Source organism: Pezoporus occidentalis, unplaced genomic scaffold (genome assembly GCF_034315485.1).
Source record: "Pezoporus occidentalis ecotype Australia unplaced genomic scaffold, CSIRO_AGI_Poc_V1 ctg135, whole genome shotgun sequence".
Classification (NCBI taxonomy): domain Eukaryota; kingdom Metazoa; phylum Chordata; class Aves; order Psittaciformes; family Psittacidae; genus Pezoporus; species Pezoporus occidentalis.
The window spans coordinates 2,974,947-2,998,017 of record NW_026913157.1 but is presented as its reverse complement, the minus strand read 5'-3'; the positions used below and the strand labels follow the sequence as shown (position 1 = coordinate 2,998,017).

Here is a 23,071-nt window from a genome sequence, read left to right as displayed (position 1 = left end):
AGATCTCCACTGCTGCTAATAAATTCAACTTGTAATAAACTGGTGGTCAATCTGACTTACTCTGCTGATCTTCACTGGTCTTGTAGTTTTGTAGGTTCTGGTCCATAAATTTGTGGCATCTAAAGAACAACAGACTTTACAGTGTCTCCTTCTTCTCCTGACATTACATGCTGTTCTGTACTGGGGGAGTTCACTGACATTCTTTTGAAAAAAGATATTAGTAATCTGCTCATTCTAGTCTTAAATGGTTTACCTTTGATTTTGAGTTTCTTTGTAGCCAGTATTCAATGTGTGAACATCTGCAGTGTCCAGCAGAGTGCCTCACGTAGTTCTTTTAATCCCTCATTCTTGATTGTGTTAAGCAACACTGGGACCCAGAATTGAATTGCTAACTTGTCATACTGCAAAAAGTCTGGATAACAAAGCTTTCCAAAAATTCAACTCCCTTCTCTAATGTTGCCATAGCAATATCTTTCTGCAAATTCCTATGCGAAAGTTTTTAATTTAACTTGAATAACTTAATTAAGGAAAGAGTACTTAAAAGTTCTAGTTCTATGTGCTCTAATTTCCTAGACATCCATAGTAATGAATCTATTTTAGGAAAAGGAATGAGAACAAATAATTCTTTAGTGGGGGAGTATAATGTGTTTTAAATATATAGTCTGCAATGTATGCAAAAAATGGAGAACACCTTTTGTGAAGTGAAATTGAAATACACTGGAAGTATTTGGTAATTTCATAACTACATGAACTGCACTCTTGAGTGATAGCAGGCTTAGCTTTATTTCCTCAGAAGAGTAAGATAAATTCAGACAGGGTAGAGGAGATCTGTTCAAATTAAAACTGCATTGTTTAGCATAGGATTAGTAAGAAGTTTGAACTAACACTACGAGTTTGAGACGTTTTCATCTAGGCAAAATCTCTGGGACCTCAGCATCCCTAGAATGTGATATAGCAAAAGGCTTTTCAGGTATTCATTTTGTGAAGCTTCAGGTTGTACTTCAAGTGGTTTTATTCTTTGGTAAGTCCTATCTTTTGGGGGTTAATTTGTTTGCAGTATATATAGTGCTTTATAACTGAGTAGGGGGAAGATCGTTTTCCTCTAAAAGGTAAAGAATTTATACAATTTATCAAAATACTTATTATTCATCTGATGGTCATGCATATACCTTCTGAAAATATATTCACCTAAGATCTGCTTTTTGGCTCCACTGCATTTTGCAATGAAGGTTCATTTGAGTTTCTTTTGCAAAGAATGGGTGATGTATAAGAAGCAGTTTTGGGTGTGAGGCTTATTCATTGAACAATATTCTTTCTACTACTGTGAACAGATTTCTAATCCAAGCATGGACATTTTCATTTTCCTCCTTAACCACACTTTTATTTCCTCCTTAACCAGTGTTGTGCCATGGTCAATATTCCAGCTGTTGCTTTTTGCTGAGTTATACACTTGGGATGTTAAAAAGAAATATTCCCTTTACAATGAAAGACAGAAATCAGTATTGTCAGGATAAATCCACCTGCTCTTTAACTACCTAGTGCTTATTAAGGATGCAAAGCTAATGACTGCACCTAACTGGCATGCCACAAATCTCTACTTTTACGCTGGCAAATCTGTAGGGCTTTTGTTACTGCAAACAAGATAGTACTGCAGTACAGCCATTGCAATATGGTTGTAGTAAAAGACTAGATGACAGCTTGCTCCGAGGGGTTCTAGGTTCTAGGGTTTTTTTACAAATATATATTAGAGGAAAATTTTTTTCAAGTAGCTATTCTCCATACCGCCCCAAGGATCAGATTTTATAAGAGCTTAATTCATATTAAAACCTGAAATTAAACAGTGATATTTAAAAAATATATAAACTGATTGGAACCTGCTGGTTGATTATTGTAGCTACTTCCTTTTCTATCCTGAATGGGAACTGCTGACTTCTTTAAAAATCTCTGTGTATAATATTATACTTTGATTGCTAACAGAAGGCTGAAAATCTCATCTTGAAATTGTAAAATACAAAGCACACAGTTCCAGTGAATTTTTAAAGAGTGGCTTTCTAATCTGTTTGTTGGGTTTCATGTTCTTTGTTCTTCTCACTATTTAAAGTTTGCACGTATGGTTGTGCTACTGTATGATACTACAGTGACCCTAGAATAGTTACTAGTAGTTATGCTCAAAGCCTGCTTGTCCTTATAATCCAGGAGTATATCATTAGTCCAGGGCTATGTTATTATCTTTTGACTCTTTCCATCTTTAGATTTTCTGCTTTTAATGCAATCACTAACTAGAATAACACAAGTAAAATGAAGTCTTCCCACACCAACTGGTAATTATCGCCATATGTAGCCAAATGTATCTGGATGCTGACTAAGATTAGAGATATATCTCCCTAATGCTTATTATTTGATTTGTCCAATCCTAGGGCATAATGCTGCAATTAAAGCATAATTTCTACAGGAAATTTATTAAAAGCACACTAACATTGTGACAACACAACAGTGGACGTGGCTCTTTCGTTAATAGGTGTTAGCATCCATTACTTGTAAAGAAGCTGACCATTTTTACAACTTCCATTTTGCTCCTTAGGTTACAGGGAAGCAATGACATACACTAAACTGTCTGAATAAAAGTTTAATTCTGTTGGAAACTGAATCCCATTGATGTGTAGTACAGCCCAGCACCTTTCTTTAAAAATAGTGGAGCTCAAGAGATTATGCTGGTTACAGCCACAGCACTGTGATGAGAGAGGTCATCATTAGACAACATGATCCCAGCTAGTTTTGTCATTTCAGACTCCTAACACATTTTACTTAAGGATTGCTTTATTTTAAAGATGGAGGAAACTTACTTTCTTCTACCAAAAGGACGATATAAATTTGCATGTGTGTATTGGGAAGGGGGAAAAAAAGCCTGCAATTTTGGTTTACCACAAAGTTATTTGCAATGCAAAACTGCCTGTAATTTCAACATACAAATAAAAGCCTGATTACTTTGTTTGAAGGAAAGCTATTTTTGACAATTTGACCTCCTTGAGTGATACAGTTTGAACCACGCTATCTTTGTGGAGCCCACATCTTTGTAAGATGATGTAATCAAAATAACTATGGTTAGTATGTTGGTTGCTTAACTGTACTTAGAGCACCGTGGGCTTTTTTTCTTACATTAGTGGAGAAAATAATGTTGCACAGCTAGAGAGTCTTATTCTAGGTGGGGTATCTACCCAGAAAGAAGAAAAATCATGTTAAGAAAATCTGTAAGTCTGTAACTGTTTAACCACAGTTATTTTTGCATAGTGAAGTAACTAGATGTTGAAGTACTTTTTCCCAGTCTTGTTTTTAACATGTAAAATGTTGAATTGAAATGTTCAACAGTGAGATATTTTTATCCCAAGGTTGCCTGGCTTTACCAGTTTAAGAGATTAAGCAGAAGATTAGACTATTTTAAGAAAAACACCTGATATGGCAGTAACGAGGTGAAGAAAGGGAAGCATATCGAGGTATTTGAAGGCAGCCATGGCAACCATGCAACTTCTCCATCTTGAAATTAGCTTGCCATTTAAAATATTTTAGGTTTTGGTCTCAGTTAAGATGAAATTGAGTTGTAAAATTATTTCTTTTCCAGAAAAAATTATGTTTTGTCTTGTGTCCTAACTCGTATTTTCTTGCCTTTACATGGAGGCATCCTTTACATGAAGGAAAAGAATAATAATTCTTTTCCACTGACTGAATTATTTCTCTGCAAGATCTTGATTTATCTCCCACTTTGAAAGGAGAGCCTCTCTTTTTTTATTCTTAGGGGTAGAGTTTAAAATAAGTGTGTGCTTATTCTTATTCAAAGATTGTTTTATGTTTTATTACAGGATTCATACCTCAGAAATCAGTGTATCTTAAAATTATTCTGCCAGCTAGATTCCTACTTAAATGCTTTCAAGCTGTTACAAGGCATATGAAATGCAGGTCTAATTTGAAGTTTTTGTGCAGACTTTCATCACAAATATACACCTAGATGAATCATAGATATTTATTTACAGATCTAAAAACACACTTAGTAATTGCCTTGTGAATAAAAATTACTGGTTGCCTAGAAAGCTCCAAACCTTGAGCAGTAAAGTTTTCACTAAGGTTACTGTTAAAAATCATGCTTGCAGTGTCCAGTCGTGACATGGGTTGTACAGCTGCACAAATCAGTTTGCATTTTTGGGAGTAGAATCTTGGCTCTTCAATGAAGAAGGTAAAAGAGAGATTATGTAAATATACAGTAAATTATGCAATTGACGTTACTTATTAACTGCACAGAAGGACTTACTGTATGTTTATTACTGTCCATGTCTGGCGCATTTAAGTGATATGACTGATCATAGCATTTGCTTATGCAGATAAATATTTAAATATCTGAATTTTGTCCCTCACTGCAGATTGGGAAGTACAGTCTACAGAAGTATGAACTCTGTGAGGGACAAAATGCGTGTAAAGCGTCTCAGTGTTCAAGGTAGATGTTAGTGGGCTCCATGATTGTCCATGATTGGTCCATGATTGCTGAGCTTTCAAAGGATATCGCTCTCATGTTTGTTGGGCCAGTGTTACCATTCTGTATAATACTAGTTCAGCAGTACCCTTGTGTCTCTTCCTTATCTGCATTGTTCAATCACAGTAGTTGTGTCTGGAGAACGAGATAAGCTTGAAAATGATAAAGGACTACTCATGCAAAAGTAAAACCAATTATTAACACATCCTTAATCCCAAATTTCCCCTTTATAGTCATTTTTTTTGCCATAATCATGAAATCTAACTGTGCTACAAAGGACTGTGAGGAAGCTGGGAAGTGAAAACTGCATGAGAGGGTGAAGGTTTAGTTTTACTTTTGTGTAAATTCTTCCTTTGACAACTGGATATCTCACACAAAAATATATAGGAATTCTACCAGCAGTTGGATTTAAAAGAAAATAAAATCTTTTAGAATCATAAAATTAAGATCAGGACATGATGTAAATAGCTCCAGTGTAATAAAATCTCTCTTAGATAAGAAACACATCTTTAGAAATAGCTTTCTGTATTTCTGTTATTTGATTGAAGCATGAGTTGAAAATAATGCTTGCTTAGCTTCCAAGCTATGTGGTTTATTTTTTTAGTAAGTGATCTGATATTACTTATAAAAAAAAAATGAGGTCTGGATAACTGCAGCTCAACTTTATAGTCTTCCTAATATTTTATGTGAAAAATCACTGTATTGCTATCACTTACAAGTTCCAAATCTGGTAATTCCATTTGATGCTATGAATGATGAAGTAAAATAATTTTTTATACAGGGATGCCTCAGTAATGAAACTAAAACAAGGTGGTATTATTTTGCAAAAATTTGTGAAAGAAAAGCGTAACTTAATCTTATGACTCTCCTGTGGATATTGAACTATATTTTAGCATCAACTAATGTTGTAGATTAATTCAGTAATAATTTAAAGAGAAACTAATATGAATACTGTATGAAATCTATTCTTCAAGGGCCCTTTTCAGAAGATGACTTAGTACATTAAATGCTGTTGCAGCACCTCTGTGTCCTTCAGCCACCTATGAAAAACAGATATGAAGCATATCTTACAAAAATAAGAGAAGGAGCTGATATGGAAGTGTTGATTTATTGATTTGAGGAGCTTTTTAAATGACTAGGGTGGTCTAGTGCCAGCAGTGCTTGCCTATGCTTCAGAACAAGTTTCAGGTGTAATATGCCATCTAGTGTTTAATTCCCAAAAGGAGCAGAACACTGCAAAATCCTGATTCTGGCTTTGTCAGCAGTTCACCTTGGGAGTTCGTGTATTTCCTGAAATGTTAGGTTTTCAGGAATATACTGTGTGTAAACAGTAGATTGAAGAAACAGTATTTACTCTGCTTTTACTGATTTTATTTTACTGTTTACTATCTAGTACTCTCTTGAATAACCTTTGTTGCCTGTGGATGTGTATCTGTTGAAAAACTCTCTTCCCATCTATAGCCATGCAGTTTGATGTTTATGCCTGAGGTAATGTTGATACCTGCAGTGTCCTTTGTAAGAGTGCTTGCTTTATGTTATATTTACAAAGAAGTTATATCACAAAGAGAAACAGTTTTCTGAGGGCTTCTAAATGCATCTAGCTGGGTATGGAAAAAATTGAATATCCCTAGAGGTTTTGTAAGGAATACTCACAGAATACGTTTTGTAATGTAATGGAATATCCTTATAAGCTGAATATGACAACATTGACTTACTCTGCTTCTATCATACAAACAGAGGTAGGATTCCATTCACTCAAGTAAAAGTGTGTTTTTATAAGGAAAAAAAGGCTTCCGTATCTGAGGAGGGGAAGAGGGGGTAAAAAACATTTGAAAACCTAAAGCTAACAGTGCCACAGTGGGCAATTTTCTTTCCTTCCCTTAGTTGAAATGTTCAAAACTCATGAGCAAATGGTGCAGATGGGTTAATATTCTCTCAATAAAGCAACAAAAACTGGGGGGCATGGTTCTGTCTCTGAGTTGAGATTTGAGCAAAAATAAAATTCAAAAATATTTCTGAAGTCCTAATTCAGTAAGGGTTTTAAACATGTTTATTTGCTTTGCTGAATCAGAGCCATAAAGTGTCTTTTTCTCTTGAAGCTATGTTATGTATCCTTAAAGTGTTAAATGAATAGAGCACTGTAAGTTTATTTTAAATGTACAGATTTTGTCACCAGTCCACATAATAGATTCAACTAAAAAATTGTAATTTTGTGAGCACCCATTTCAAATTACGTAAGAATTACAGTTTTTACAAACAAGGATAATGTGTTGAAGAGACTAAATGTTGATATAGTCAAGAGAGATGGATTGAAATAGAGCCCCATAGTGATATTCTGACTGAAACTGGAAAAGAACTCACTTAACATCCACCTTAAAATCATTCTTGCTTTGAAAAAAACTGACCCTTCCTTCTAAAAGCCAACATTTTTGTCTAAGAGCAGCGCCAGTGTGTAAGCAATGGTAAACTAGAACTTTTAGGTTGAAAACTTCTGAACTCATATGAGCTTCTGAAATAATACTGTTAAAATGCATGAAAGTACTCAAAAAACAGTATTTTTAGAAAATGTAATAGGGCCTTGATATTTTAAAAGTACCATCTTTTTGCTTAGTAAGCCTGATCTTCAAAACAACAACAGGAAATTAATTTTAACACTTCTCAAGAAGTGTTACAGGAATGGACATTGATAGGTAGTTGGGTATGTTAGGCTGTTGTTGGCATCTCAAAACACACTTCAGAGCTATTTTGGTGTTCAAGTCCTTTTACAAAGTTGGTTTAATTAATACCTGGTACTTTTTTTTCCATCATCGCACAGTAATTCAAATAAAGATATGTCTTTTTTTTTAAGTCAGAGCAAGAAAGAGCAATGAAGGAACTCACCATATCCAAGCTCTTTGTGCTTCCAATTTTTATTTTCTGTGTTGTGTAGATTTTCTAAATTAGCCTCATTTTTTAACAGGTTCAGGCAGAGCAGTGTAGAAGCAGCTTGTTTTATGGCCTGGCAGGCAGCTAAGCTGAAACGGGAACTATTTAAAACACTTGTCAGACAAATATAACTTTCCCTTGATTCTAGTTGAAGAGTAATGCTTTTGTAGTGAGTAATCTTACTATGACGGCAAACTTTAGAACCACTGTATTTACAACTAGCAGCAGTTGAAGTAATAGGGTGTAAATAGAAAAGATTAAGTGGTATCTCATAGAAAAATGCAATACATTATTTTATTTGAAAATTAATGTCAGTTGAAATGCTGTGGAAAACTGCAGATCTTGTTTTTTTAGTTAATTGGTTGCATTAAATGTAAACAGAATAATTCAGAAATATTTTCTGTTTGTGTATAAGCCAATTGTAACATTATTCTTGTTGCATGTTAAATTTTGTAAAAACTTGAGCTGTGAGTACTCTGTGTTTCTCTAAACTATGCTATACCCCTAGTAGACCTTGGCCCACAGCAGGATGTGAATCAGTGGGCATCAGTTTTCATCAATCCAGCTTAGGCCTTTTACAATTACAGGCGAAAGGCAGACCTGACCAACCTCACTGGAAGTTGTAAACTTAACTTCCTCACAAAAAAAAAAGAGTATGACTCTTCCCTTAAGAGGAAGGTAGTGTTCAACTTGTACAGCACACCAGCCCAGATAGGCACTGAGAACTGAGTGCCTGTAAGTCTTGGGAAAGTGAATTTTACTATCACATAAAAAGCTATGATTTGCTTCTTAGAGCAAAGTTGGAAAGTGATCAATACAATTCACTATCACTCAACCAGATGGATGCTATACACCTGTTCAGTGGATACTCATATATACATGCCATTCATACTCACAGTTTTTAAATACTAAGTATGCACATGAATTTACAGTTATCTGACTAAAATTCTGATTCATGGGAGTTTAAAAATGTTACCTTACAAAATTAGTTTTTATAGGAATTTTAATTAGAGTGTGAAAGAGCAAATTAGGAAAATCTGTCTGCAGAATTCTAATTTCACAATACTGGTAGTGACGGTGTAAGTATTGTGTGTAGCAGAAGGAGCTCAGCTTGCCTGTTCAGATCCCAGATGGAACTTGAGCTGCTGGAAGTTTAAAAATTCTATACTTAACTTACAAGTTCCTGCAACTGTTGATGCAGAGAAAAAATAATGAAACAAGAAGAAATTAGATAACTGGAAAAGTAGAACTGATGTGAATATATTACCTTCCATTTCAGATAATATTTTCTTGATGTTGCCAATGTCTAACAGTCTGAAATGGCAGATAGAGTACAATATGGCTTCTATACCTAAAGACAGAATGCTATTCATGCAAGTTCTGAGTTTATAGAGTTCTTCAATGTGTAGGAAGTCTTATTAAGACATGAAATACCATTTTTGTGTTAAGAACTACAAAAATCTTTAACAAAATTTTCAAGGGCATATAAAAAGAAGGAATTGACAATACAGGTTTCATCTGTAGTAGTCTTTTTTTGCTGCTACACTGGCACCGTCCTTAGCTATTCTTAACCTGGCTGCTTGTGTACCTTTTGGTTTCAAAGCTGTCAGGGGTGTAAGCTTTCGAAACACTGTACTAGGATGTAGAGGTTATATTGTAACAGTTTACAGAAAACATCCTGTCTGCTACTATGCACAGTAGGAAAAAAATGTGAAAAAAATGGATGTGTTGAGGGATTTTGAAAGAAACATAGTTCTCTGAGTCCACTTGACATGCACATTAAACCGACAAAACTAGCTTACAAGTCTTATAAATGTTTCCCAACCAAACTTGGATTAGGTTATCATCTTTGAATACGTAATTTTACTTTCTCTGTAGATCACCTCAAATTATTTTGGTATAGTTTTATGTGCTACCTGCATTATTGATAAACGTAATGTGGTCTCCTGGGCAGTAACCATCCCCTGTCAGCCATGCAGAAGCTGAACCAGGAAGAGAAGAATTGACTCTTAAGGGCGCATTTTGCTTGAGGATTCCCAAAGGCCTCTTTTCATGAGAGAAGTGACTTCATTCTCATATACTGCCTTTTGAGGAAATGGAAGAAATACGCATTCAGCTTTGTTGAATGTTAAATTGAAAATACCACTCCACGTATTGTTACAGTGGCTCTGTATGTATGTAGGTCTCCCTGCTGGAGGAAATGTGTATAGCGCTCACAGGGTAAAGAGAAGGCAAAATGCAAAATACATTGAAGAGTATTGTGAAAAGTCCTGAAAAAATTTTACACAGTAAGGGAGAAGTATCCAATAGACAGGAAGAATATTCGAATGTGCATTATGGATATACATTTAGGGGGAAAAAAAACAAAAGGGAAAGATGTGATAACAGCATAGAAAATTACAAGTGAAAGCTAAAGAACATAAAAGTGAGGGGAAAGAGTTCTTGTGCACCTGGAAGGAAGTAGTGCTTTGCAGATTTTCCTTCTTTTTTTTTTTTTTTTTTTTTTAAGTGTCATGCAAAATTATCAATGAAACCTCATTATAGCTTAGGAAACAAAAGACTTTAGGTTAGCCTTGCTTTGGCATGTTTGCTATCCACCCTGACATAACATGTACAAAACCCACCCAGAACTGTGCTGCCTGTTATGTGTGATCTCCTACTTCCTACTTTTGTTGAGAATATGTTCCCATGGCAACATACTATTGCATTATAGCTTAGGTATGTAACTATAGCAAATTAAATTCACATTTGCATGTATGCAGATACCTTTTTTTTTCCTGAATAAACACACACATATAATGCAGATATCCAGATGGCATACTGTATGTATCTTTTGGAGCCCAGGATGCTTGGTTAGGAAATAAAGGTGTACTTCATGAAGAGATGCATTTAAATAATACCACAGACCCCAGAGCTGGAAGGCCTAAAACCATAGATTAATTTCATAATTAGCTATATATTTTGGAAGGTTTAAAAATGTATTTTTGAAAAGGAGGAATATTCTATGCAAGTCAGTTATGTATTGCAAACCTGAAATTCTGTCTGTTTTAAAGATTGACATTTAACTTGTGTGTGTGTTACATCCTGAGTTACAAATGTGATAACCCAGTTTCAGCTTCATGCAGTTCTACATATTGGATTCCTTTAATGGAGGACTCCAGTGTTCCGTAACCACACCTTGTAAACATCGATATTGTGCTTTTTTTCTGAATAATCAGGGTTCCTTCTAGGGAAGGTATAGAAACCATTGTCATTTAACTTAGCTGAGAGAGTTAAATTGGGTATTTTAAAAGGTAATTACAGTGACTGGGTTGTGGAGCTAGAATTCTAATGAGAGGTTTTCTTGTTACTGAGAATGCAAAGTATGTTTAACAATTCCTGGTCCAAATACCAGCATGCAAAACCAGAAAGTGAGAAAATAATGAAGTAAAACCACACTAAGCTTAGAAGGAAGAATAAATTTTACACCAGCTTGCTTTCTTCATGTATTAGTGGGAAATATAACGGTAGCATGCAGTAGTAGGAAAGAAGATGTTGCAGTCATCTTATACTTGAATCCAGTTGAACACACTGCAGCTGAAGTTCCACATCTTTTTCCAGCTCCTCCAAAAAGCTACCAAGTGTTTTCATGTAAGTATAGCAGTCGCCCAGGTACTAAGTCTCAGTTGTACCAGGCAGCTGTTTTTCAGCAGCTGCAGCAAAACGAGTGCTTTATTTTCTCACAGGTGAATTGAGTGGAGTAATAAACTAATCATTAATGTGCCTTTATGTGATCTTACATAACAGCTTTGGACACTTTACATGTTCCATACTTCATACAGTACTTCGAAGTTTACTGTTGTGTTATATTTGTAGAAGAATATGATAATATTATAAAATCACAGTACATATGTGTGAATTTATTAGATCTTAAGCCTTTCTGCATCTGATCGGTGCTGACTGTTATGACTGATAGCAGTCGTGCTAATATACATTTAGCAGATTAAGAGGCTCCCTGACTGGTAATCCTCTGACTCTTTTTCCCCATCACCACTATCCTTTAAGGAATTACACTGTCATAAAGAAAACTATCAATAATAGGGAATAATTGTCCTTGGCTTTAGAAGACGTGCTCACATTGTTTTGGTATGTGCAAGGCAATAGTAATAGGTTGGGTTTATGTATCTGCTGAAGAGTAGGCAACTTCTGTATCTTTTTGTAGTGGTATGGGTGGTTATAAGGTATAAACATTCTAACAGACTCTTAAAAGAACTGGAACCTTTATTGATAGAGACTTGTAAAAACCAAATTAGGTAAATAGCTGCTGCAGGTAGTTGGAGTGTATGTGATGGAGTTTCATAGCCAGTGGAATATAGATGAGCATTTCCTGTCATTTTCCTGTTTTTTCATTATTCTAACATGTTTCCTGAAATGCACTTTTAGATTGTATCCAAACACTATGTTTTAGTACCATCCACAATAGCTGCTGATGTAATATTACTCTGTAGTGAAGTGCTTTTCTTTGAAGGGAGGGAGATGATAACATTTTAATGAATTTCCTTTTTCTAGAAAGAATTATTACTTGATCCAAGAGATACATGTGGTGGAGGAAGGGGTTTTTTTAACTGTATATATATATTTTTTTTTGTTAGCCATTTACAGAGAAAGAGGAAACACATCAGAAAAAGGAATAAAGGAAAAGGAACAGGTGTTGAAAAACCTGTTCAAGGTAATTTATCAACATTTCTAAAACATATGTAATTGTAAACTATGGTATGAGACTCCTTTGACAGCTTATTTCCAATTTTAAGGAGTACAGAATTCCAACACATTTTTAGATATGACAGTTGGGTCATAAATTGAAATACATTTTGAACTAGTGTTCTAAATATTAGCCTAGATTTTTAAAAACTTAGATTAAAAAGGATGGCTAGTTTAAATTCTGCTTCTGTCTAGTTCATTATTTAAAAGAAAAAAGATATGGCTGGCAAACCTAATTGAAGTGTGATATAGGAAACAGTGGGTGTGGGTATTACTCTGATCTTACTAGAATCTTTTCTGATATAACATTGCCCTGAGCTACCTATACTTAGGATACTCTTGTAAACCACCTGGTATGAATAAACATTGGCAATTTTTTAAAGTCATTCTATGTTCAAGTGCACCATGAGTTTTACAATAATAATTAAAATACACATAAAGCAAATTGTGCTACTTAATATATAGTTAAAAGAACCTATCAGACACTGAGTTTATTACATTAATTATTAGAAGTAAATTATCCAGTCCTTTTAATAATTTGCCATATGAATACACAACAATGTATAAGTTGATTATATCAGTTCTTTAAGAGATAGTTGTAAGTCTGATGCAACATTTCTATAGAAATCTCTTCACTTGCCCTGCACTAGTGGAGTCCATCCAATTGTGGTAGAAAAAAGTAAAACCAAAAAGCATGAATAATGCAGTATTAAGTATAACTTGTGGTTATACTTCAGCATTTTCCAATCCTTAGTTTCTAGGGACATTAACATTTCAATCTGCATATATTTTTTAATTTATCAACACTTGATTGATTTAAAATATACCACAGTTCTAAACCACAACCCAGCACAGTAAAAATCAAGTTGGTATTTTGTACGATGAATTCTCAGAGCCAGGTAAGGCATGAAGCATCAACTGAGAGATTTCTTATATTGGGTTTTTTTTTGCTTTTAATCAGGTAATGATGAAAATACAAATGGTAGCATATGTAACAATAATAATGTAGTAATAACTGATCCAAAGCTTCAAAACAGTCTTTCTCATGCCAACTTTTTACGTAAACTTGCACAGATTTCTTAACTCTCCCTTTAATCCAGCTGTGTGTGATGTGACAATGCTCCTTGAGTGCTGTATGACTGACTATAGGTCAAAACTGAACAAAGTGTTACGTCTGATGAAAACAGGGGAGAGTGTCTCTGTTGACGCCAAAGGAAACAGAATGACACCCAGTGCTTGTGTACTATTATATAAATGCTAAATAGACATCCAAGTCTGATTATTTTCATTTATAATTTCCTAAATGAAAAAAAACTGTGGCCTGCTTCATTACTTCTGTGTCTAGCTGCATTAAATACTCAAAACTCTGGCTTAGTAAAGAGCAGGTTGCATACATTCAGATCAGGTAAGTTATATTGAGATGTAAACTCGTATTGTATAATTACCTTTCTAAAAGAAATCACATGAAAATCCCACTGAATTTTAGAGATGCATATTTAAGCATTAGCAGATTGTTCTTGCAGGGAGATGCCTCCGTCAAATCAGCCCTGCTCTGACAAGCATGCGTTGCTGTGGCGACAGAGACTATTGAATGTTAACACGTTGCTTCAGTTCTGTTACAGATATGAAGTCTAAGATCCATGATACACATTTTCATTTTTAAAACGTGTCTGCTGTACTTTTTCCTTAAAAATTTGATAGCTATGAACCATTTTTTTCCTTCTAATATTTTCTGTTGTTGGAAATTCTCTTTGGCAAGCTTCAAACTTGCCTATGGTTTGTTTACAAATTAAGCTGCTAAAAAAATAAACTCAAACTCCTAAATACTGAAAGCTGATATACTATTTCATGAACAGTTTAATACAATTCTTTGTATGGCTGATGTTCAAAGGCAGCAAAGTTGGTTTTACAATAATGATGCTCTACGTTAAAATAAAAAAAAAACCATGCATAACTGTCTATAACAAAGCTTATATACAATTAACTGTCTATTTCAAGTTAACTTATTTGTCTTTCATCCTTTGCATGTCATAAATAATTCCCTGCTAAATGTCAAAATATGACTTGGGGGTTTGTAGAGAAAAAAATTAATTTTTCACCTGCCAGTGTTGCTGAATATGTCAAAAGGCAGGAAGTTTAGGACACTAGTCCTAATGAACATCTGTTCCCTGAAAATTGATGCTCTGTGAGCAATTGAGTGTATTCTTCCTTAAAGACTCTCCTTTCAGAATAAATTGTTTTTTATCTTAAAATGAAGGGGAAAATTTGATCATCAGTCAGCTTTAGGAATCCTGTGTTAAATTATAGAGCAAATTAGAACATAAGTAAGAATTTTATACCTTTGCTTTCTATTCTGCAGCAAAAGCAGTAACATTGTAAGCTTGGTGAGCATGTTTGCTGTAACAGAAAAAATATATAGCTCTACTATTTTAGTTTCCAACTGCAGAAGGTAAGGGTAGCACTTAGATATAGAAAACACTTTGTAAAGCAGAGTAGAAAACATCAATCTTTGTGAATGCATTCTTGTCTGTATATCCAACCTGTCTTAATCAATGCATTAGATATGCCAGATCATCTTCTAGCTGGCAGTTAGAGGAAAATGAAGAAAAATTAGGCAGTCTGAAAAGGAAAACCTTAGTTTCCATGGAGCTACTCCAGTCTTTATGGACATATTTCTAAGTTAGAACTGTACTGTAGGTAGGAAAAGCAGCACGGAAATAAATGAGCAGGAGAAAGGCTGTGTAAAAACATTTTAAAGAAGAAAGAAATTAAACAATAAAGAATATTTAGCAGTAGGCACTTCAGAGGTAAATAATTTCACAAGAATCAAGGTATTGTCAGATCACCTTGTCAAGTAGATAAATATTTCTGTCACCTTAACATCTCTGGATTTTATTTGTGAAGAGTCAAGGACATGGCATATTATCAGCAACATATAGAAACAAAACAACAGGAATTCCTCAGTCATTCTTTTCTATTTTGTAGTTTTGTGTTTAGCTGGTCCTGTATTCTGCCCCATTATTTCTGAGCTAGCCATCACTGGTAGGGTAAGAAAGTTTCTATCACCTCATGGGCTCATATACCTGGTTCTAACAATTCTGAATGAAAGAATAGGAGTAGAAGAGCATCACTTCATTTTCTTCTTGGGCTAAGTACCTCAATGAGTGATTTTCCTGGTTAAGACACCAACTTCCCCCCAAAATCCCAGCTAATCAAAAATACTGTTGAACTTGGCAGCAACACAGTTGAGGTTCAGCTTGATTTTAAGAGAAAGCAAACGAACAACCCACCCCCTTCCACCCAAACAACAAAACAAACAAACCACAAATTTTGCTCTAGCAGAGAATCACCATTTTTATAGTGGAAGAGGAAAAGCAGCAATATTCCCATTTAGCTTTGCAGATTTCAAGATGCTAGTCCTTAGCGGTCAATGGTCTTTGTCAAAAGGCAATTGCACCTGACTATACATTCAAAACAATTGACTGCTTCAGCCAGCACACTTGCACCCAGCTGTATTTGAACTGAGTCTCCCCTGTACATCTAATTATGAACAATATCATCAAGGGCTCATTAAAGGTGTAATTACTACTTTTGGAAACTTCTGTAATGAAACCCTGGCATTCTAGAACTACAGTTTAAAGACAAAAGCCAATTTTAATGCATCATCTAATAAATCTCTGGAATAAATGCAGTACTTTCAGGCAGAAGTTTTGCAGATTACTAGAAACAGAGGACATCTTTTAATTTGTTACTGAATTCTTTCTTCTCTACTTGGCCTGTTGTTTCAGTACAAGTCCAACTCAGAGAGCAGCATTGGCAGTAAAGCCTAATGAGACTTTTAAAAGCAGTAAGCTTAGGTCCAAATTTTGTGTTAAAGGAGAAAAGATAAACACAGAGAGTTGGAGTCAATTGTGACTACTTAAAAATACGGTGATTGGTCAAGGGTACAAATAAAATCTGTCCAAACAGCTAGCTTTGATGTTGATGTGTCTAGCATCAGGTAGACACAGAGCTACCTTCACTTTAATAGCTGTGCAGTGTTAGGATTCAAACACTGCTATTTGCTAGGATAGCTTTTTAACCAATTAACAATTCCTTTGCCAACTCAATGAGCTAAGAAGAAAAGTTTCATTTCTTGCCTCATCCACTGAAAGCTTATATTACAACATGTACTATATATGTGACTCATAAATTATGTTATAAATTAGCATGAATAGCAATTAGTTGGGAAAAGTAGGCAAAAGTGGCTGTAATAATGCTGCTTGTATGAAGCAACCTTTTTTATACGTTAGTGAAGATGATAATTTGTTACTGCTTTTCTAAGAGAAACATGGGATTTTTAAAGCTCTACACTGTGCTCCAGCCCTCATACATAGGAAAATCTCACTGATAAGATCTAAAGTATTGTTATGACCTCAAGACTCACCTTTGTTATAGTGCTCTTGTTTCAACCCTCTTCATCACAACTAGAGATTTCCCACTCCAGTTGTTACAGCTTGTTTTAAGACAAAAAAAGCCACATCCATTTTTCTACATATAATTACATTTTTCTGCATTGACCTTTATCTTCTCATTTTCAGTTGTTTTTCAAATATATAAGCACTTCATGCTCTTGATTATCAATCCTGTTTCCTGCGATCTGTAACACAGCAGTACTTGTTGGTCTACCATAAAATAGGAATGTCTTTTAAATTTGACTGTAACACAATTGTATAACTTTGTGAACCCTGGATACCAATTGACAACTGCAAACTAGGTTTGAAACTTGCTTTGGAAGTTGGTTCATCATCTTTCAGTAAAATTCTGCTTGTTAAATTTAAAGAGAAGAGGAAGTGGGAGTAAAGACAGGTTTGCCTCAAGAATGTAGCACTTCTATTCATCCTTGAAATAACCCTGTGAGGTAAGCATGCTTAGGAGGTAAAAACTGGAACAAGTAATTGAATACATAAATAAAGAGCAAGGAGAATTTTTCAAGTGATTCTGTACCTTTGCCTGTTCTGAATTTTGCCCACCCACTCCTACATACGACCTCCTGTGGTACAGGACATTTTAATGCAACGTGGGAGGTTAGCATACAGATTCCTACTGACTGCATTTGTGCATAGCTTCCTACACGCCTTTTGAAATAGGGTCCCTTATTTAGAAAAGTTAATGAGGACTATAGCTGTGTCCCAAACTATAAATGCAGTGGGTTGAAAATTACCTGTTACATCCATTTTTAATTACTTGGCATTTCATAATTTTGAAGTTTATTACTAAGTTAAGATTGTGTGTCAACTATGAGCCGTCAGTAACATGGAGAAAGGTGGTATTGGTCCAAGGACTGGAAAGCTAGATGCTATATCATGAATCGAGTACCTTGCAGAGGATGCTGTCTGGTGGAGTAAATATGCTCAAATATTGATTCACTGCTTGCATTGATGACACGCACGGAGCTTAGAGAAAAAGGATTTCTCTACAACTACTTCGTAACAGTAGTATGGTAAAGATGACGTAAGTCAACATCAAAGAAGTAATTGCCAGTTTATCAGTAAAACTCAGTTACAAGTCTCATCAGCTTTCAGTGACATGCATGCTTTGATCTGCTTCAGTCATTTTTCTGCCTTATAGAAAGCTAACATCCTCTCTTGCTATTTGCTGAAGGCATCCAGAGCTTTCCAGTCCATTTTGGTATTAGAAGTTCCTGGTTCCCAACTAGAGCTCAGAGCTACTACAACAGAACAGACAGAATGTAGAGGTTGGGGCTCAGCCCTACAGCTTTTATTATTTATCACTATTTGACTAATTTCAGCAGATAAAAGATAGTATTTTCTGTTTTCAACCTGCCCCTTCTCTACAAAAAAAAAAAAGTTTTATGGATCATGTGTTTGTATATTTTTTACAAGTCAGTCGCAGACAGCACATACCTTCTACTGATTAGTGAAACCAGACATATCAGTTTAATTTCTTAATTTACTAATTGGAGTACAGGAAATAGAAACAAACAGCAAACAGTGACAAATGAAATTGTTTCTTCTTTTGATCCAAAGCACTTAGAAAAAAACACTGATTAAATATATACTGAGCATTTACAAAAACCTTTCTGAAAGGAAGGAGTGCATATTATCACACTTTATTCCATTAGCATGCTTTGCTTCTTAAGGGCCCGATGCTAAATAGTTATTACCATGACCAACCCCACATTAAGTCTAAGAAGACTCTTTCAAGAAGATCAAGTTTTTGATCCCAAATTCTGTCTGCTTCATTGTGCAGGAATATGGTTATGTTAAACCTTAACTATTACAAAAACTGTATCTAGCTGGAAAACTAGATCCTTTTGTAATCTACCCAACAAGGACTGGGGTTGGAGAATTACAGCAGCAGTGTTTCTATTTGTGCACCTCATTGGTTTGTGCTTTTTGAAAAAAACACACATTGCTATTACTTTGTCATACTTGGATGTGCTTCTGACTGGTGTCATTATTTCCTTGAAAAAAATTGAATCATTTTATGGATTAACAAAACCTGTGTTGGGTTTTCTTTTGGTTATTGGTTGTTGTTTTTTAGAAATGGATTGTCTAAAACTATCTCTAACTTCTGTGGATCAAACTTTTTCCTCACCTGAATTATGAGATGTAATACTGAAAGAAATAAATTTTATTTTACAAATTGAATCCTTCTAGACTGATATTAAACATATGAAGTACAGATGATAGGTCTTGCTTTTATTGCTTTTATTCTAATGGTCAGCTGCAACAGAGAGAAATTTGTATGTAAATTAGGAGATACTCCTTTTTTAGACATGTATACTACTGTCATGTATGTACTCAGTGGTAGTATATCAGTGATCATCCTCAAAAAGTTAATAACAGCTGAATAAGATGATGGGTTTGAATTTATTGCACAGGCTGGTCTGAACAGGGAGATGAAATAAACTGTGGTCTGTGCTCTTGTAATGGAAGACATGAAAAGATTGTCAAAGTACACTGAGGCATGTGGCCCTTAAGTGAGTCTCACTCCTTAGCTGGGAATCTGAGATATCTTCAGAGCTGAAGCCTAGAGACTAGAGCTAGGCAAGTTAGCACCTATGAATACCAGAGGTCTCTGAAATATGGAGGTCATGCACAGTTCAGGGCCTTCTATTAAAATTACTTTTAGCTAGGTGGAGAGAGCAAACATTATGTCTCATTAAGTTTATCTTTCTCCATATGCAAATCCAGATTCTTTGCTGCTTCTCACAGGAAACATGCTATTATGACACATTATCTATGCAAGTATCTTGTGCAAATACTTGATAACTTCAAGATTCCCAGACAGCTGCAGTCTTTACTGTTCAGCAATCCAACATCAATTTCTGCTGGCCAGACCTCTCTAGTTGAGAGCCCAGGGAACTTTAAATTTGCATTTGCTAAGCAGATTTTGATGCAGGATAGTCCAGCAAGCTGTTTGGGTTTATCTCATCTCCCCAGAGTCAGAATTTTCCTTCTGCTTTGAAGTAGATTTACTAGAAAAACAAATACAAATACAAGATAGCCTGACAGACATTATTCTAACAGCCCAGCCTCCCACTTCCTCCTGCTGCCTTTTTGACATTTCAGTTCTTTGTTCTCCAATTTCCTGACACTCTTAAGCTCTGAGCTAAATTCTTTCTTTACATAGGCATCCCTGCTAAGAAACATAGGTTTCTTCAACTTCACTTGCCATCATTGAAGCATTTGGCCTCTTTCCAAAAAGAAACTGTGAATAACATTTGATTGTTATCAATTTGCTTCTGTGTGTGTGGAAGATTTTTATGCAGTGTTTGGCTTTGGAAGGTTTATTAGAACTTAAGGTATTCAGCTAAAATCCTGAAATTTTGCTAATCATTTAAGCGGGGGAAAAAAAGCTTGGGCTCAGTGATAGGAACAAGCTTTGAAAGACTCAAATCAAAGGCAAGGAGGAGAGTTTGAGTCATTGGGTTAGAAATCAAAACTAGACTGATGGATTTTTAATTGAAAGCTTTTTGCTTGTTTTATCTTTTATGTTGTGTATTATATTTTAATTATGGTTTTCTTCATTGTATCATAGTCTAGCATAAAAGTACAAACGGACATAATAGAAACATAGAAAATGTGAAGTGGCATACACTACGATACTTACCAGTAGATGAGAAATCAAGGATGTGCTGTTTTCACACACAAAGATGAAGCAGGGGATGAACTGTTTGGAACTCAGAGTTCATTCAGAATGTGAAATTACTAACAAGGAATGTGTTATGTGGAAAATGCATTCATTCACACATAACACTTTCCTCAAGTATTCTTTCCTCTCTCAAAGAGTAGCATGCCAGCTTTGCCCTTACTCACTAGAAAATAATTTCTACTGTAGACTGAAGATGGTTTAGTGCTCTTCTCATTAAGTCTGGAGTTAAAGATACACAATTAGGTTCTGCCTAAAGGAATTTGAACAAGTTATCTGCGTCTTTATGTCAAATAGGGGAAGAGTAATTGCCTTCATTTAGAATACTGCAAGAGCTCAAGACTGATGTAGGTACCAAAAAAAAGAAAGGATTTCACACACATACCACAGATTATTACATTCTTTGCTTTATAACTTTATCCTCAACCTTCTTAAAACTCTCCACCACACAATTTCAACTTGCAAAGATCCTTCCAAACACCTCAACTGTATAAAGCAGTGGTGACCAGTCCATGTTTTGAAACCTACAGGTACATGCTTTGGTCTGGTCAGTTAAAGTATGCCCTTGCCATGTAGATAGGCAGGACCCCCTTATTACTGCCCCTTGCCAGCCTTTTTTCTCAGATCTGTTTTCAGATTCTACTGAAATTCATATATAACAGTATGAGTTATATGTATGAAGTCACCTATGACAAGTTACAGAAACTGTTGAAGGAGAAGGCAAGTCAAGTCAGTTTGCAGAGGTGAAAGCCATCCAGCTGGCCTTAGACATCGCTGAATGAGAGAAATGACCAGTACTTTATACTGATTCATGGGTGGTGGCAAATGCCCTGTGGGGGTGGTTGCAGCAACAGAAGCAGAGCAACTGGCAGTGCAGAGCCCATCTATCTGGGCTGCTGCATTGTGGCAAGCTATTGCAGCCCGGGTGCAGAACCTGGTGGTGAAGGTACGTCATGTAGATGCCCATGTACCCAGGAGCTGGACCACTGAGGAACATCAGAACAACCAAAAGGTGGATCAAGCTGCTAAGCTTGAAGTGGGTCAGGTGGACTTAGATTGGCAACATAAAGGTGAATTATTTTTAGCCTGTTGGGTCCGTAACACCTCAGGCCATCAGGGCAGAGATGCAACATATAGATGGGCTCGTGATCGAGGGGTGGACTTAACAATGGACACTATTGCCCAGGTTATTCATGAATGTGAAACGTGCTGCAGTTAAACAAGCCAAGCGGTAAAGCCTCTTTGGTATGGAGGACGATGGTTGAAGTATAAATACGGGGAGGCCTGCCAGATTGATTATATCACACTCCCACTAACCCATCAAGGCAAGCACCATGTGCTTTCCATGGTGGAAGCAACCAGTGGAGGGCTGGAAACATATGCTGTGCCCAATGCCACTGCCCAGAACGCTACCATGGGCCTTGAGAAACAAGTCATATGGTGACATGGCACCCCAGACACTCTGACCTGCATCACTGGCAGAGCATGAGAGACTGAGAAGTCCTTTTTCAGGGTAAGAATCACTTTGCAATAACTAAAACATTGGTGTGTTATCAGCATTGTTCTCAGACTAAAGCTGAAGCACAGCACTGCACCAGCTACTAGGAAGGAGGAAAATAGCTGTTACAGCTGAACCCAGGACACACTGTCCTCTTTAATCTGCTCTGGTCATGATAGTTTAAGTATCTAGTGAGATTTCCTGTACTCTCATCTTGCCTTTTTTTATACAGGTACAAAGAATCTGTTGGTACAGCTGAAATAACTGCAGTATCCTGGCTCATCTTAATCAAACTGCTTAGACTTGTGCTAGCATCTCTTTGACTACCTCAGACACAGCAGAATTTCAATAATAATAGTACTGATGAAAATACTTAGCCTGTAGGCACAGTATTTTCATGCAGCTGAATTTATCATCTGGCTTGATTACTGTGGATATTTACACTTTACTCACATAGGGTGACCTTTGCAGTTTTACATGCAATTGAAGCATGATCAATAATTCTGTCTTCCCAGAAAGGTTACTAGATCTAAGTCAGTGGATGTAGCAAAGTGAAAACTTTGAGGGTCAATATTTGTCCATTGTTCAGCAGTGCAGTTAAAACCACAGACGCAGCAGCATTTGCAGTACTTTTATAAAAATACATGATTTGTTTTGTACATCATAGTACTGTACACTGAGTATATTTATACATCGACCCTATGAAATTGTTAAATAACAAGTTTGAATTACATGTTACAGACCTGTAAAATTCAAGTGTAGATACATGCTTCATTGTTGGTACCCAGTCACTGCACTTAATGCTCAGACTTCAGACACTAACATCCAATATGTGCTTTAACTTGAGCATGAGGGGGGGAATGGATATATAATTCACGCTTCTGATTCTTTTACTCAGAGTTTGAATTAAGCTGATGTTTCTTGCTATTTATGTCAGATAGAACAATCTTTGCCTTACTATTTAAAGTTCCTCCAAAAGCAGAATCTGCATATGAACAATTGCTTCAGGACAGGAAACATTTTGTAGATATGAACATTAGGTCTTAATTTCTTTGCAATCTTCGATTTCTTGAGTGAAATTAACACAGACACCATTCAGTATTACAAGAAAACCCAACTCTAACTTACATACTATTTCCCCCTACTGCATTTCTAATATAGAATGTTAAAGTATGCACTATGTCAACTGAAACCTTGTTCTTGTCAGTTCTTGTCAGGTTTATGAGAGTCAT

General features: G+C 35.7%; 1 long non-coding RNA gene across 1 annotated transcript in view; it reads left to right on the top strand.

Annotated features, from left to right (window-relative positions):
* The first annotated feature begins 830 nt into the window (after nucleotides 1-830).
* Nucleotides 831-23,071, top strand: part of LOC134158846 (uncharacterized) — a 58,597-nt gene continuing 36,356 nt past the window's right edge. Inside the window, exons 1-2 of the long non-coding RNA XR_009962933.1 lie at nucleotides 831-1,021; nucleotides 12,076-12,152. This is a non-coding gene — a long non-coding RNA (uncharacterized LOC134158846). The remainder of the gene's footprint in view (nucleotides 1,022-12,075; nucleotides 12,153-23,071) is intronic.